The 12,186-nt window shown below is 41.6% G+C and overlaps 1 protein-coding gene across 3 annotated transcripts in view; it reads left to right on the top strand.

Moving 5' to 3' along the window:
* The first annotated feature begins 661 nt into the window (after positions 1-661).
* Positions 662-12,186, top strand: part of SYTL5 (synaptotagmin like 5) — a 92,982-nt gene continuing 81,457 nt past the window's right edge. The window contains exons 1-2 of one of the 3 annotated variants that reach the window (XM_075033549.1): positions 662-710; positions 1,343-1,442. The gene's annotated coding sequence lies outside the window, so the exon portion shown is untranslated. Of the gene's footprint in view, positions 711-882; positions 1,044-1,342; positions 1,443-2,292; positions 2,542-3,193; positions 3,250-12,186 lie in introns of those variants that run through there. The other 2 variants (XM_075033551.1, XM_075033550.1) reach the window with 2 other exon arrangements.

The following is a 12,186-nucleotide window of genomic DNA, read 5'->3' on the forward strand; positions in this document are numbered from 1 at the left end:
TTTCTTACGTGCCTGCTGAGTGAGCTCTTCAGGTGCCTGAGGATGCCTGTGAGGGTGAATGAATCATTCGATTCATCTGGATGAATCAAGATGCTGTTTTCCTTGGTTACTTTTGAAATTTGGGATGTTTTCCAATACTTGTAGCCGCTTGATAAATCTAGCTCCCTTGAAGTGATGGTCATGAATCTTAAGAACTATTGTAGATGGCTGCAGGGAGGACAGCTACGGCAAGTGCCTTTTTTTTTTTTTTTTTTTTTTTTATACGCTTCAATACCGTTTTGCCATTTGGACGCGCACAGAACGGATCCAGCTCCTATTTACTAAATGGCTGAAACCCCGTAAAACTGCAAAGTAACACCCTTCCCCCCCCCCCCCCTCCCTTTTCCAAGCCCATTCCCAGAAACCCCTGACCCGCCTCCCGAGCCCCGCGCAACGAACGCACCGCGGACCCTCCCGCGCCTCCTTCCCCATCTCCCATCGGCCGGGGACACCTCCCGGCTTCTCACCCCACGGAGCCGAGACCCCCACCCCGCTCTCTTCGCCAAGGGGGGGGAGCGGGAGGAGAAGAAGGGAGAGAACGGGACGGCCCCGGTCCGGCCCCTTCCCGCCGGCGAGAGGCGCTGCGGGGCGGCGGCGGAGGGTACGGCACGGCACGGCTCGGCTCTGCCGGGGAGGGACGGGGGTCGGGGAAGGCGGCTCCGTTGTCGGTGGTGAGTCACCCCCGGGTGGTTCCCAGCCCTCCCCGAGCGGAGCGGGAGCCCTGGGCTGCGGGGAGGGGAAGGGGCAGCGGCGAGGCTGGCTGCCGCAGGGCTGGTACCTGCGGGAGTCGGGGCCAGCCTGTGCCCGTACCCTGGGTCCGGGGGGGGGGGTAAGGAGGTTTAAGGGGGGGGTCTGAGCTCCCTGCCCGAGCCGGGAGCTGAGCTCCACGGCGGCGGGAGCGGGACTTCACCTCCCGGCTCCTCCGAGCTGCGGAGTTGCCATCAGCAGCCTCGGCGGGGATGCTGCTGCTTGTAGGTATTTTCCTTCTCCTGCCGAGGTTCCTGGTAAGTCCCTCTTTCTTAACAGCAACTGTTTGGGTTTGGGGTTTGGGGTTTTTTTTTTGGTTTGGGTTTTTTTTTCTTGTTGTTTTGGGGTTTATCCCCCCGAGAGAAGGACTAGAACGGAGCCTGCGGCGCGGTCCCGGTGGAGCGGGGGCTGCACCAGCCCGGCTCCCCCCGTGGGGACAGCGGGGGCTTCTGGCACTAACAACCTGGCGGGAGGTACCCGCGTGGTTGGGTGGGGTTTTATTTATTTTTATTTTTCTTTTAATGCTTTTTACCGTACGTGACCGTGAAAATGGAAGGTGGCGGATCTTGCCCGTCGGTGATGCCGTTCGCGGTTACGGGTCGGTGGAAGGGGTGATATGGAACGGGAGCTTGTTTGTCCTCTTCGTCACTGAGCAGGTGAGTGGCTCTGTGGCCCTCGGGTGAAGATCTGCTCTCAGTTGTGTGCTACCTGAAGTTTTCTTCCAGGTTTTTTTCTTTGAAAAATATAGGCTACTTACTACACTTACATTTTATGATACGACTGTACGAAGAAAGGAGTAAATGATGGAGACTGAGAACCACTTACATAAAGTAGCTTGGGTTACTTTGTAGTTACTGAGTGCAGGTAGCCAGTACACCTTTTAGCATACCCAGCGCGGAGTCATACTACAAGGAACAGTGAGTTAGGGGATTCTGCGTCCCAGAGTTAGTGATTTTTGGAAAAAACTTGGCACAGGTTGATGAGAGGTCAGCCAGGGAGTAGCCCCCTGATGTGAGCAGATAGAGGAGCAGGTGGGAAAATTCTGTGAGGTGCACAGGTGTTACTGTTTTGCTGTACGCGCTTCAGGTGAGTGATTTGTGTGCAAGGTGCAGCCCGCTGCAGTATATAAAATGTTTAAAAGCCCCCTTGCTGTCAAGCTACTCGGAGCATATGTTGTCTTGAGTGGATCCAAAAGAAAGAAAAAAGTGACTGGATCACTGCCTAGGAATGTCAAGGTGAAGTATGGGCCCTTTACTGAAGGGAGAAAAGGTTTAACAACACCCAGTGTTGGAAATTTGAAGTTGGACATCCTGCAGCTAGACACAGGGTGCAGTTTTTTAAAATAACAGCACTCATTAGACTAATAGGTTCTTAAAGTTTTTCCTCATTAAAAAACTTTAAACGAAGGATGTTTTTTCGAAAGGCAGGTCTGTTTTTAACAGGCCTTAGTATGGGGAAATCTTCTGGGCTATCTGTAGAGGAGGCTGGAACAGGTGATCCTAATGAACTCATTACCTCCATTAGGCATATAATCAGGAAAGCTGTGTCATCTCTGGGAGCATATCCTCTATATACTCCCTCTTTTCTTCACTTCCCCCAAGCTTTTTGATGTAAAAGGGCTTGATAATATCAGTGGCTAGCCTTTGGCTACGTGCTTTTCTGTGTATTGCTAATATAAATTATTCCCCAAATGCAATTACAGGGGTCTCTGCACTTCTGTTTTGCATCTAAGCGATTATAGTGAAGATCTGGAAGGTGAGAGCTGCGACGAGAGTTGCTGTTGATCTGAGTAAGGTTTGAGGAATGTGGTTTGTAAGGCTGGAGGTGTGGGTATGATTTCCAGACAATATCAGCATTTTTAAACATTTGAAGTGATTTTAATGTGTTAATGTTTCTAAGCTGTCTTCAGCACTATGTTTACCCTTAGAAAATACTTACTAGCATGTTTTGACTTTTATAGATTTCATGGTAGTTGAAATCTTACATTCTTTTTGGCATGGAGAAATGCTTATTTAACCAAAATTCCATGTGAATTTGGGGTTGTAGCTATATTTTTTAGAGTGGAAAAACAGTAGGTATGAAGGATCTTACTAAACAATTTTCAGGGTGATGTTGCAGTCATCTAGTCATTTGCCTATCTACAAAATATATTCTTATTACATAACGTGCTCTCCTCTAAATCTCCTTATCAAAAGAGACGAATTTCATAGCTGATGATTAACTGCAGTCTATTAGTAAGACATTTGGTCTTGCGGGGTGGGAGGGAGGAAGGGAATCCATTTGATAGAGCGACAGCTGAAGACAGCTGCAGTGCAGGATTGCTCAGTGACCGAGCCCTTTGTTTCCCAGTTCTTTATTGCCTTGCCTACATTTACTCTGCCTTCTAATCAAACTTCCTTCATGCCAGGGATGAGCGTGCTGCTGTGCTGTCCCAGAGCCTGGAAACTTAGGAAAGCAAAATAGGTAAGAACAGCTGGAAGAGTAGACCTTGAAGAGCAGCGTGGGTTTGACTCCAAGGGCAGTAGGTAGGAGGTGGATTTGTGGTAGGTGCAAGAATTTGATATTGCATATTTCTGTTGGGATCTTTAGAGCAGTTTTTCCTCATCTAGTTATATAGAAGGACCATATAAACATATACAGACAATGTATACCAAGGAACATAACGTATACATACAATATATGCCAGTGAAGCCTTCTGCCTTCTTCCTGTTCCAAACAGCCTGGCTCTGCTGTAAAAAAGGTCTTTTTAAGCTTCTATCTTAGTCTGTCCTGGGTGTGACCGAGTGGCCCTGTTCTGTGTGGCTTTCCATATGCTGAAGCACAGCTTCAGAACAGAATCAATTGCTCAGGAACTGAATTAGTCCATTTTTTTTATCTTTACCTCAGCCTGCACTGATATTTCTTCATAATTCAATTACTCTGATCTGTACCTTTTTATTTTCACTGTAACTTTTCCCTGGGTATGCATTTTGTATTGCTTAGAAACATAAATGGGTATCAGAAATAAAACAAAATTCCATTGTGGTTTGTACCATATTCCACAAATGAGTATTAACAGGTGTCTCCTTAAATGAGCACTTAATTTATTTATTTATTTTGAAGAGTGTTGCTCTGCATCTTCACTTCAACGCATCTCTGGAATATTTACATTATCTTGGGCATCCCTTGCTGTTGACATATAAATTCTCTTTTCAGTTGCTCTGTCTTGGTTCCAGATGAATTTGTCACAGCTTTTTTTGTGAGAGATTACCTTTCACCACAGCCATTTCATGTGAGGAAGACCGTGCTTTGAGGAGTGATTGCACTATGTATTGGGATAACTTGTGATCTGAATGCAGCTGAACTTATTAGTATCTCTCCCCTACAGGTGTAACTTTTGGGTTAGACTAATACCTTTCACCTGTACAGCCTTGCAAAGTGTGGATGTAGCAGTGTATCGGCAGGTGGGAGGAAAACATGTTGGCAGCATGAATGTCTCGAAGTTTTTATGTGATGTATTACAGGGATGGGGACAATGCAGGGATTGTATGCAGCACCAATGCGTTTCCAGGGGTCGAACAGGAGAGTGGAGCTTGAAAGAAATGGGGTTTTATATGTATGGTACAGAACTTGCAGGGTATTATCTGAATACCATGGAAGCAAATGTTCATGACCACGGGAACGTTGTTTCCAAGGATTCTGCTATTAGACAGATTTCTGGGAGAAAGCACTGTTCGCAAGCAAGCCATTTGTCATTTGGTGATGGTATTTTTCATTTGCAGTTACTACATGGCACAGTTGATGGCTTTTTAAACAGTTGTATATGAGTTGAATCTGAGCCTGTCCCCTTACTTCTGGGGGCACTGCAGAACTGTAGAAAAGGTCAGGCTTAGGAAGAGATGTACTTAATATCGCTTCTAAAACCTCATTCCTTTTCCTGAATCTTTGCACAAAATCCCTAGTGCCTGATGGGTTGGGGAAGAGAAAAATGGAGGAAATAAGGAACTGAATTCCCATTCTTGCAATATTAAACCTGCTTAAGATAATAAATAGGCTAATGATGTCAAGGATGCCAGGCACTTATACACATGTGTGACTTCGGAAAGCTAAGAGAAGTGTGAGTCATGCATTTGGTTAAATAAAGACCTGGTGTAGCAGTTAGTATCCATTCACTGTAGGCATTAGTGCAGCGATAGTACTGAGTTACGGAGTGCATTAACGTGGCCAGGTGAGAACATGAGATTTGTATCGGGAATGGGGAATCTTCATCTTGTGTAAAGTAATCCAGAAGACTGGAATATGATGAAAGTGAGTATTCTTGAAACCTGTAGGTTCAAAACATATTTGGGTTTTACATTGGAGATTAATAGTAAAAAATTGCAACATGGCTGTCTGCAGTGATATGTTGCATTGCAGAAGGCACTTTTTCTAACAGCTTTTTCTATACTAGCTGCTGTTTCTGTAACATTTTTCACAGTTGCTAACTATTAAAACAGCTTCTTGTACTTTAACTCCAGAGCATGACAAAAGTCCAAGTCCGTACTTCTCTCCAGGAGTATTTCTACCCCTTTGGTCTGTAGATGTATTTTAAGTAGACTAAGATGATATAGTAGTGAAAAGGTCTATTAACTGTTGGCATCTGTATCTAGATTAGAGCCCTCTCCATTATTATTACCAGTGTTAAATTTTAGAGGGGAAAAAATAACGAAGCTGTAGCTAAGTTTTCAGTGGGACTGTTGTTTTTAACCCTGTCTAGTTTTGAAACCCTTGCTATCAGAACAATATGGACATGTGGGATGCAGTCAGCAGAAAAAAAAAATTATTAATGCACTGGAGAATAATGATTTATTAGGTAAGACAGAAGACTGATAAGGGAGAAGGCTATACCTCCTTGGTATTTTCTGTTTCTGCTGTGAAATGATTATGGCAGCAAAGAAGGGTGGAGAAGTATGAGTAACCTTTGCAAATAGAAGTGTCATCTGGCTGGCGCTGGGGTGAGTAAGGAGTGCCCTGAATGACTAGGGTGTGAGGAATTCTGCGTGCCATGGTGCTGCTGGCGTATTTGTAAACCCTGAGCTTTCATTAGTATACATTTGTCTGGCTTTGGCTTTTCTAAGTGCAGAACCTGAATGGAGGCTGTTTAGGCAAATTTAACTGCGCATTCTCCCAGTATTTGGGCAGTCAGCATTTCATATGAGAAATAATATTCCTTTGAGTTTCCTGTTTTTCCTGAATGTCTTTAGGCAGGGGTTTGTTTTGGTTATGATTGTGAGAATCTTTAAGGGAATTGTTTAAATAGTATCATCCGTGATAAGGTACAAGTCCCTCTTGATCAAACCTTTTCTTAAGTTTTGTTTGCGGGGGGTTTTTTTGAGACAATCTCTGATTTGGCAGGAATTTCCAGTTTGCGCTGAAATCACTTTGAACCGCGACCTTGCTGATGACATTTCATTTCTATTGTGGAAGGGAGCAGAAACATGTCAAAATGATCTGTGGGACATGAGTTTTGAAAGTGCACCTTCTCAATGAAGTGTTTAAATAAATAACGTGATATTGTTTGTGATATTGTTTGTGATATTGTTTGTGATATTGTTTGTGATATTGTTTGTGATATTGTTTGTGATATTGTTTGTGATATTGTTTGTGATATTGTTTGTGATATTGTTTGTGATATTGTTTGTGATATTGTTTGTGATATTGTTTGTGATATTGTTTGTGATATTGTTTGTGATATTGTTTGTGATATTGTTTATATCTGAATTGCAATTATGAGCTCACTTCTGATTAATTTTGTGCAAAAGTTTTAATGGTAGTTTGCCACACCATGTTTCCAAATATGAAAAGACTGTGTTTGGAAGTAAGAGCAAGTAAGCATTCAGCTCTAGACTTGATGGAAGACATGAACCATTGATACCTGCAAAAGCCTCCTCACTAATTTAGTGAGGATAATGCTGATGATTGCTACGGGTGTTTCTACTGTTACTTTTCAGAGTAAAGTTGGGGTTTGAGGAAAATAAGGAAAAAGAAATGTTGTGAAGGATTTGTGTTTGTTGTCCATGTCCTTCAGCTTCCCATGAGATTGTAGATGGTTTTAATTGACAGTCTACAATCACCGTTGTAGATGGTCATCTGCAGTGGCCTGGACAATGCCTGACCGTTGTCCAGGCACAATCCTGGACAGAATCCTGCTTCTGCTTGGAACGGTGTTCCAGTAGTGGTATGTCTCTTGTGTGAGGAAACTCAGTTACAATCTACCTCCCTGCATGAATCAGGGATGCGCAACATCCAGTAGTAAAACTTGTACATCAGTCACAAGGTACTGTTTTGAAGTTCATTGCTTTTCAGAACGGAGTTAAGCCTTGGGCATGTTTAGAAATACTCTACATACTTGGTGCTTTTATGCTTAAGAGTAAGACCTCCGCTTCAAAGATAGTGCTGTAGAGTCATTTTCCAAACAGTTTGCCACCTTCTGAGGATTGCTTTTTCTCTCCCAGACTCAAGATTGAAGGACTTGCTCCTGGCTAAAAGCAAAACAAAAAAGAGCTGTGGGCTTTCTTTTATCTTGTTTTAGAAGCCTTTGCCTTCTACTGCTTTACTGAAATGACCTGGCTGAAAGTTCTCTTTCTGAACAAGTTCAGTCTGTTTTCTGGCCTGTTCCTGTGCCTGCTTCCATCATGAAGATTCTGGCTTTGATTCATTGAACCTCTGCACTCGTTCACATGTTGGCTTCTGATGAGATTGATCTGAGTCAGTGTTGTTCCTCGAGATAGATTAATTTCATTAACTTAATTTTAAATGCACTGCAGATCAATTCAGAGACTTGCTATGTCTGTAGCACACCACCTTAAAATGTATAGCAATATCACAAATGATGTTTTATTAGCCTGACCTCCCTTTAATTGAAAAAGTAATGTTAGAAAAGCAATAACTGTTTCTTAACCTTAAATCTGGGCAACATCATATATAATTTGATACTGAAAACATAGCCATGAGACAACATAGCATGGATTGCAAGTTTGTTTGGGGTGTGTTTGTGTTAATTTGTATCGCTAGCACACAAACAGCTGATCTCAAATTTGAAACCCCCATGAATTAATGAAAAAAGGAGAGAACTTTAATTGCACAAGCTGTTTATGGTGAAATAGTTTAAGTAGTGTGTGTAATACATGGGTTTTTTTTGATTGCCCTAAAAGCCAGAAGTAAAGTCTTGTTTGACACTCTTGTCTTTTGACTTGATACAATCCTTCTGATTTTGCTTGGAAGTAGATTGCACCTGATGTATAAAACTTGCACTTTTTTGAAACTGCCTTTATTTTTTACATTCTCAAAAATTCCCCTCTTAACCTTCCGGCTCTTCTTAATGGTGAGGGAATGAGACCAGGTTGAAGATTTTCACCGTGACATTTGAGGAGCAGAGGAATGGCAAGAGGGACAGAATAACGTATCACCACGTGGCAGCTTCACGTAGCTGGGGATGTGACTTTCTTTTGTCCTTTGAATTCCCCATTAAAAAAAAACCAAACCAGTAACAAGGCAGGGATCACTAAATGGAGCAGTGCTACTTGTCTTACTGTTGTCACTGGTTTTACAGTGGAGATACTTCTCACGTAAGTGCAAGCTGAAGCCAGAGGAAAAACAACAGAGTGGTTTTCCTCTTTTGGCTTCAGAGTGCTCTGTCCCTCCTGTTGTCTCATTGCATCAGGTGAAGATGCAGTGATGGTGGGCAGAGAACACGCTGGGGTCTACTGCATGCTCCCAGGTGGATGAATCTCACCACTTCGACTTCAGAGGGAGCAGAGCACAAGCATGAAATGAGTCAAGACAATAAAAGACACTCAGAAGTTCAACATTAAGAGTTCAGCTGTAGTCTGTATAGTATGAAAGCTGTAGCTTTATACAAGAAGAATGAATATGTATATGTTCATATACATAGAAAACTCTCAAGTTGATTCACAAACAGAATTTTTTGTTAGATAACTGTACGAATGCCTTCAGACAGTTAAGCTTGAGGACAGCAATGAAGTAATGCTCAGTTATTGGTGCATAAATTATGTGAGAGAAGGCTGAAAGCTTTCTTTTTGTTACTGCAAATATTCTTGAGCCTTGCTGTCAATGTAAGGTCCCCCCTTGTTATCTTTCCACTTATTTTTTTTTATTTTGGAGAGGAAAATCAAAAGACCTGTAAATCATAAAGGATAATATACACAGCAAGATATTCTTCTTTCAGTATCGTAAGCAGATATTTGAACAACATTTTGGGAAGGAAAGCACTACAAATACATATATGAGGTCTTAAAAGTGTGTTATGTTTGGGTTCCTGGGGATAAATAATTCTGGCATCCTTTTATGGGATCATGAGGTGTTTTCTTTTACTGTAATGCTAAGGCGCATACCTAAATAGCAGTTTTTAGGCAAAAGAGTAGCAGCAGAAGGATTATGCAATATCATGTCTCAAGGGGCAGGAGGGAATAAGCAGGAGGCCAGTGACAATTAACAGTCTGTGTTTTGTGGTTTAGAAAGAGTTTCTTTTTGCCTCCCAGTGGGTTTCTCTGTTTAGTTTTGAAGGACCTACTATACCTAAGTAGTTTGTGGTTCATTTTAAAAGCTACATAGCTTAGACAGAAACTTGCTCTTTTGAAAGAATATCTTAAAATAATGGTGGAAAATACCTCTAATATTAAAGTGTACTCCCTGTGGTATGATACTGGTTTTTTACTGGTGAATATGGGTGGTGCGAAAAGAAAATGGGCTGAGTGCATGGCTCCCTAAAAGTAAGGAGAATCTTTTAGTTAGTCAGAGTCAGCATTCAAGCATATGTTTCTGTATTAGCCAGATGCCACTTTTGTATTACAAAATTTCTACATCCTTGAATTAAGGGACCATGACCATATTCCCTACATTGACTATTAATACAGTACAACTTTTCTGTTATTATTTAAGGAATCCCACAGTGTTAACCCACCTGATTTATTATTGCTGCACCTCTGGTTAATACCTGTTGGAGTTTGAGGATGTTGATTCATAAATACACAGCATATACAGCATATTTTTTGCTTTCTGCCTGTGGGTTTTGTTGCACTGCAGTAGCATGACCTTCAGTAGTAGAGGCTGACTTCTCCAACTGTGTTTTGAAACACTATCATATACAGAAATGTAAATGGAAGATCAGCATGAGACAATGTATTGGAACAGTTGAGCAGTAATGATCATGACAGTATTGTAACAAAATGCTATGTGGTACTTGATGTCCAGGATTCTCTAGAAATAAATAGAAATTTTACCAATTATGCTTTTTGGTGGACTTTGGCTGAAAAGGCATCCAGTGATTCTAGCAGAGGAAGAGTATGCTTCAATGTGGTCAGGGACTGTGCTGGTTTATTGCAACTCCCTGGCTACCTGAGACTTTTTTCTTTTTTTTTTTTTTCCCCCCCTCTAACAGTTGTAACAAAATGTTGTATTAAAGCGTTGAGTTTGAGGAAAACTAAGAATGGAGCTGAACCAAACTGAACCCAAGTGAACAATCTAATGACAATTCTTATTCCTTCAAGAGCCATATCAGTTTATATTACCAGAGGAGCTGGATCCCTGTGTTTAAAGCAGTTTAAACTGGGCTCTTTGTTCTCATGAAGAATTCTGCCTGGCACAATGGATGGGGGGGGGGAGTCCTTCCAGACACAGATTCAAATGGTTAATTCCCTCACGCACAAGGACACTTACTCATATATGCACACCCCGCGCATCTGGAAATATGCTGGAGGCTGGTAGTTCTCAGTCTTCTATGAAAACTCAAATTATGTGAAATTGACATATGTGTATGTTCAAGGAGGCAGATTTTAATGACAAGCTTGAAAATCAAAGTAGGCTTTCCAAAGTTTGTGGCAGTTCTGGGTTGGAATAAAATCTATACTGAAACCCATTAAAAATGGGTTTTATTCTAGGGTGGGTTTGAACAGAATGATTATTCCAGTCATGATGACTGCAACCCAAAGAAAATAATTGCTTCAAGCTCTAGAAAAAACAGATAATTTTTCACAGCTCTAATTATTTCATCTTTAGAGTCCCTTTTCCAACTCCCAGTACGATAGTTCTTCACTCTTATATTCCAGTAGAGCACTAAGGACAAAGTAACTACCAAAATACTGTTACACCTTCCCCACACTAAAAGGCTGCAAGCATGTGTGTGTCTGGTGACTTCAGGGGCTGGGGTGGGGGGAAGCTGTGACAAAAAAAAAAAAAAGCGACAGGTTACCCACTCACTGAAGGAGAGCAGTCAGCCAAGCTGGAAACAGCATAATAGTATTTAAGGCTTACAACCATTAACCATGTTACTTTGCAATGACATTTCATGACCTGTGCTAGTGCAGTTTTCCATGTTCTCTGGGAGCAAAGCATAAGAGCACTCACGTTAGGTCAGAAAAAAAGGTCTAGAGAGGTTGGCGTTTCTGACTATGAAAGAACAGAAGGAATGGGGCAAATACTGAATACCTTCATTTTCCTCCACACAATTTTCCATAACTCCTTAACTAAGTGGAATCAGTGCCCTGTGCTTCCTCAATAAAGTTTGTATCTGGACTATTGCAATTAATAGACCTGATGGAAGTCTACAAATCAAAGCAAGCTTTCTAAATTTTTTGAAACATCCTGAATGGAGTTGTTTCTATATTGATACCCAGGGTATTAGTCTTAGCTTTCAGTGCCTTGCTCTCTCAGTCTACCCATTTAATTAACTTTTAAACTACTTATAGTTCAGACAAGAAAGTCATCAAATGAATTATTTGTTTTGGTGTGTAGCATTCCTTCTTTTTGCTAAGCAAATAGTGTCAGCTGCCCCAGAAACTTGAATTTCATTGCTTAAGGGATGAGACAGATGTTTATGGAAAAGTCTTGAAAGACCCTCCCTTCTGGTAAGGATGAGAACAGATGGAATTGGTTGATTAAGATGTATTACAAATGGCATAACCAGCAGTTCTTACAAATCAGGTTGTCCAGTATGTCTTGCACACAGGGTGTTTTTCATTTTGTGTGGAGTTGTGGGTTTTGTTTTGGTTTGGTTTTTTTGTTTTTAATTTTCCTTCTCATTCCCCCCAAATCAGCCAAAATTTGACCCTTGGACAATTTCTGTCTTCGTGTATTTGGTAGCTCTAGCAAGTCTTTATCAAATTTGTATGAGCTACGCCTTCTTCCAGAAGCCTAAAATGTGGTTTTAACCAGATTAATTTTAACAGCATCTGCAGAAAGATATTACCTGATAGAAAATTCTCCCTATCCTGTTTATGTTTGAAGTCCCTGTTCTTCAACTTGTATGTGAATTTGTGAAAATGGACCTATGACAAAGAAAGAGCAATGTGGTGGGGTTTTTTCCCTTGCTTTTAAAATAAATTTTAGCTAAAATATGTCCCCAAACCTCAACATAAGTACCAT

The sequence above is a fragment of the Buteo buteo genome, chromosome 8 (assembly GCF_964188355.1).
Source record: "Buteo buteo chromosome 8, bButBut1.hap1.1, whole genome shotgun sequence".
NCBI lineage: Eukaryota > Metazoa > Chordata > Aves > Accipitriformes > Accipitridae > Buteo > Buteo buteo.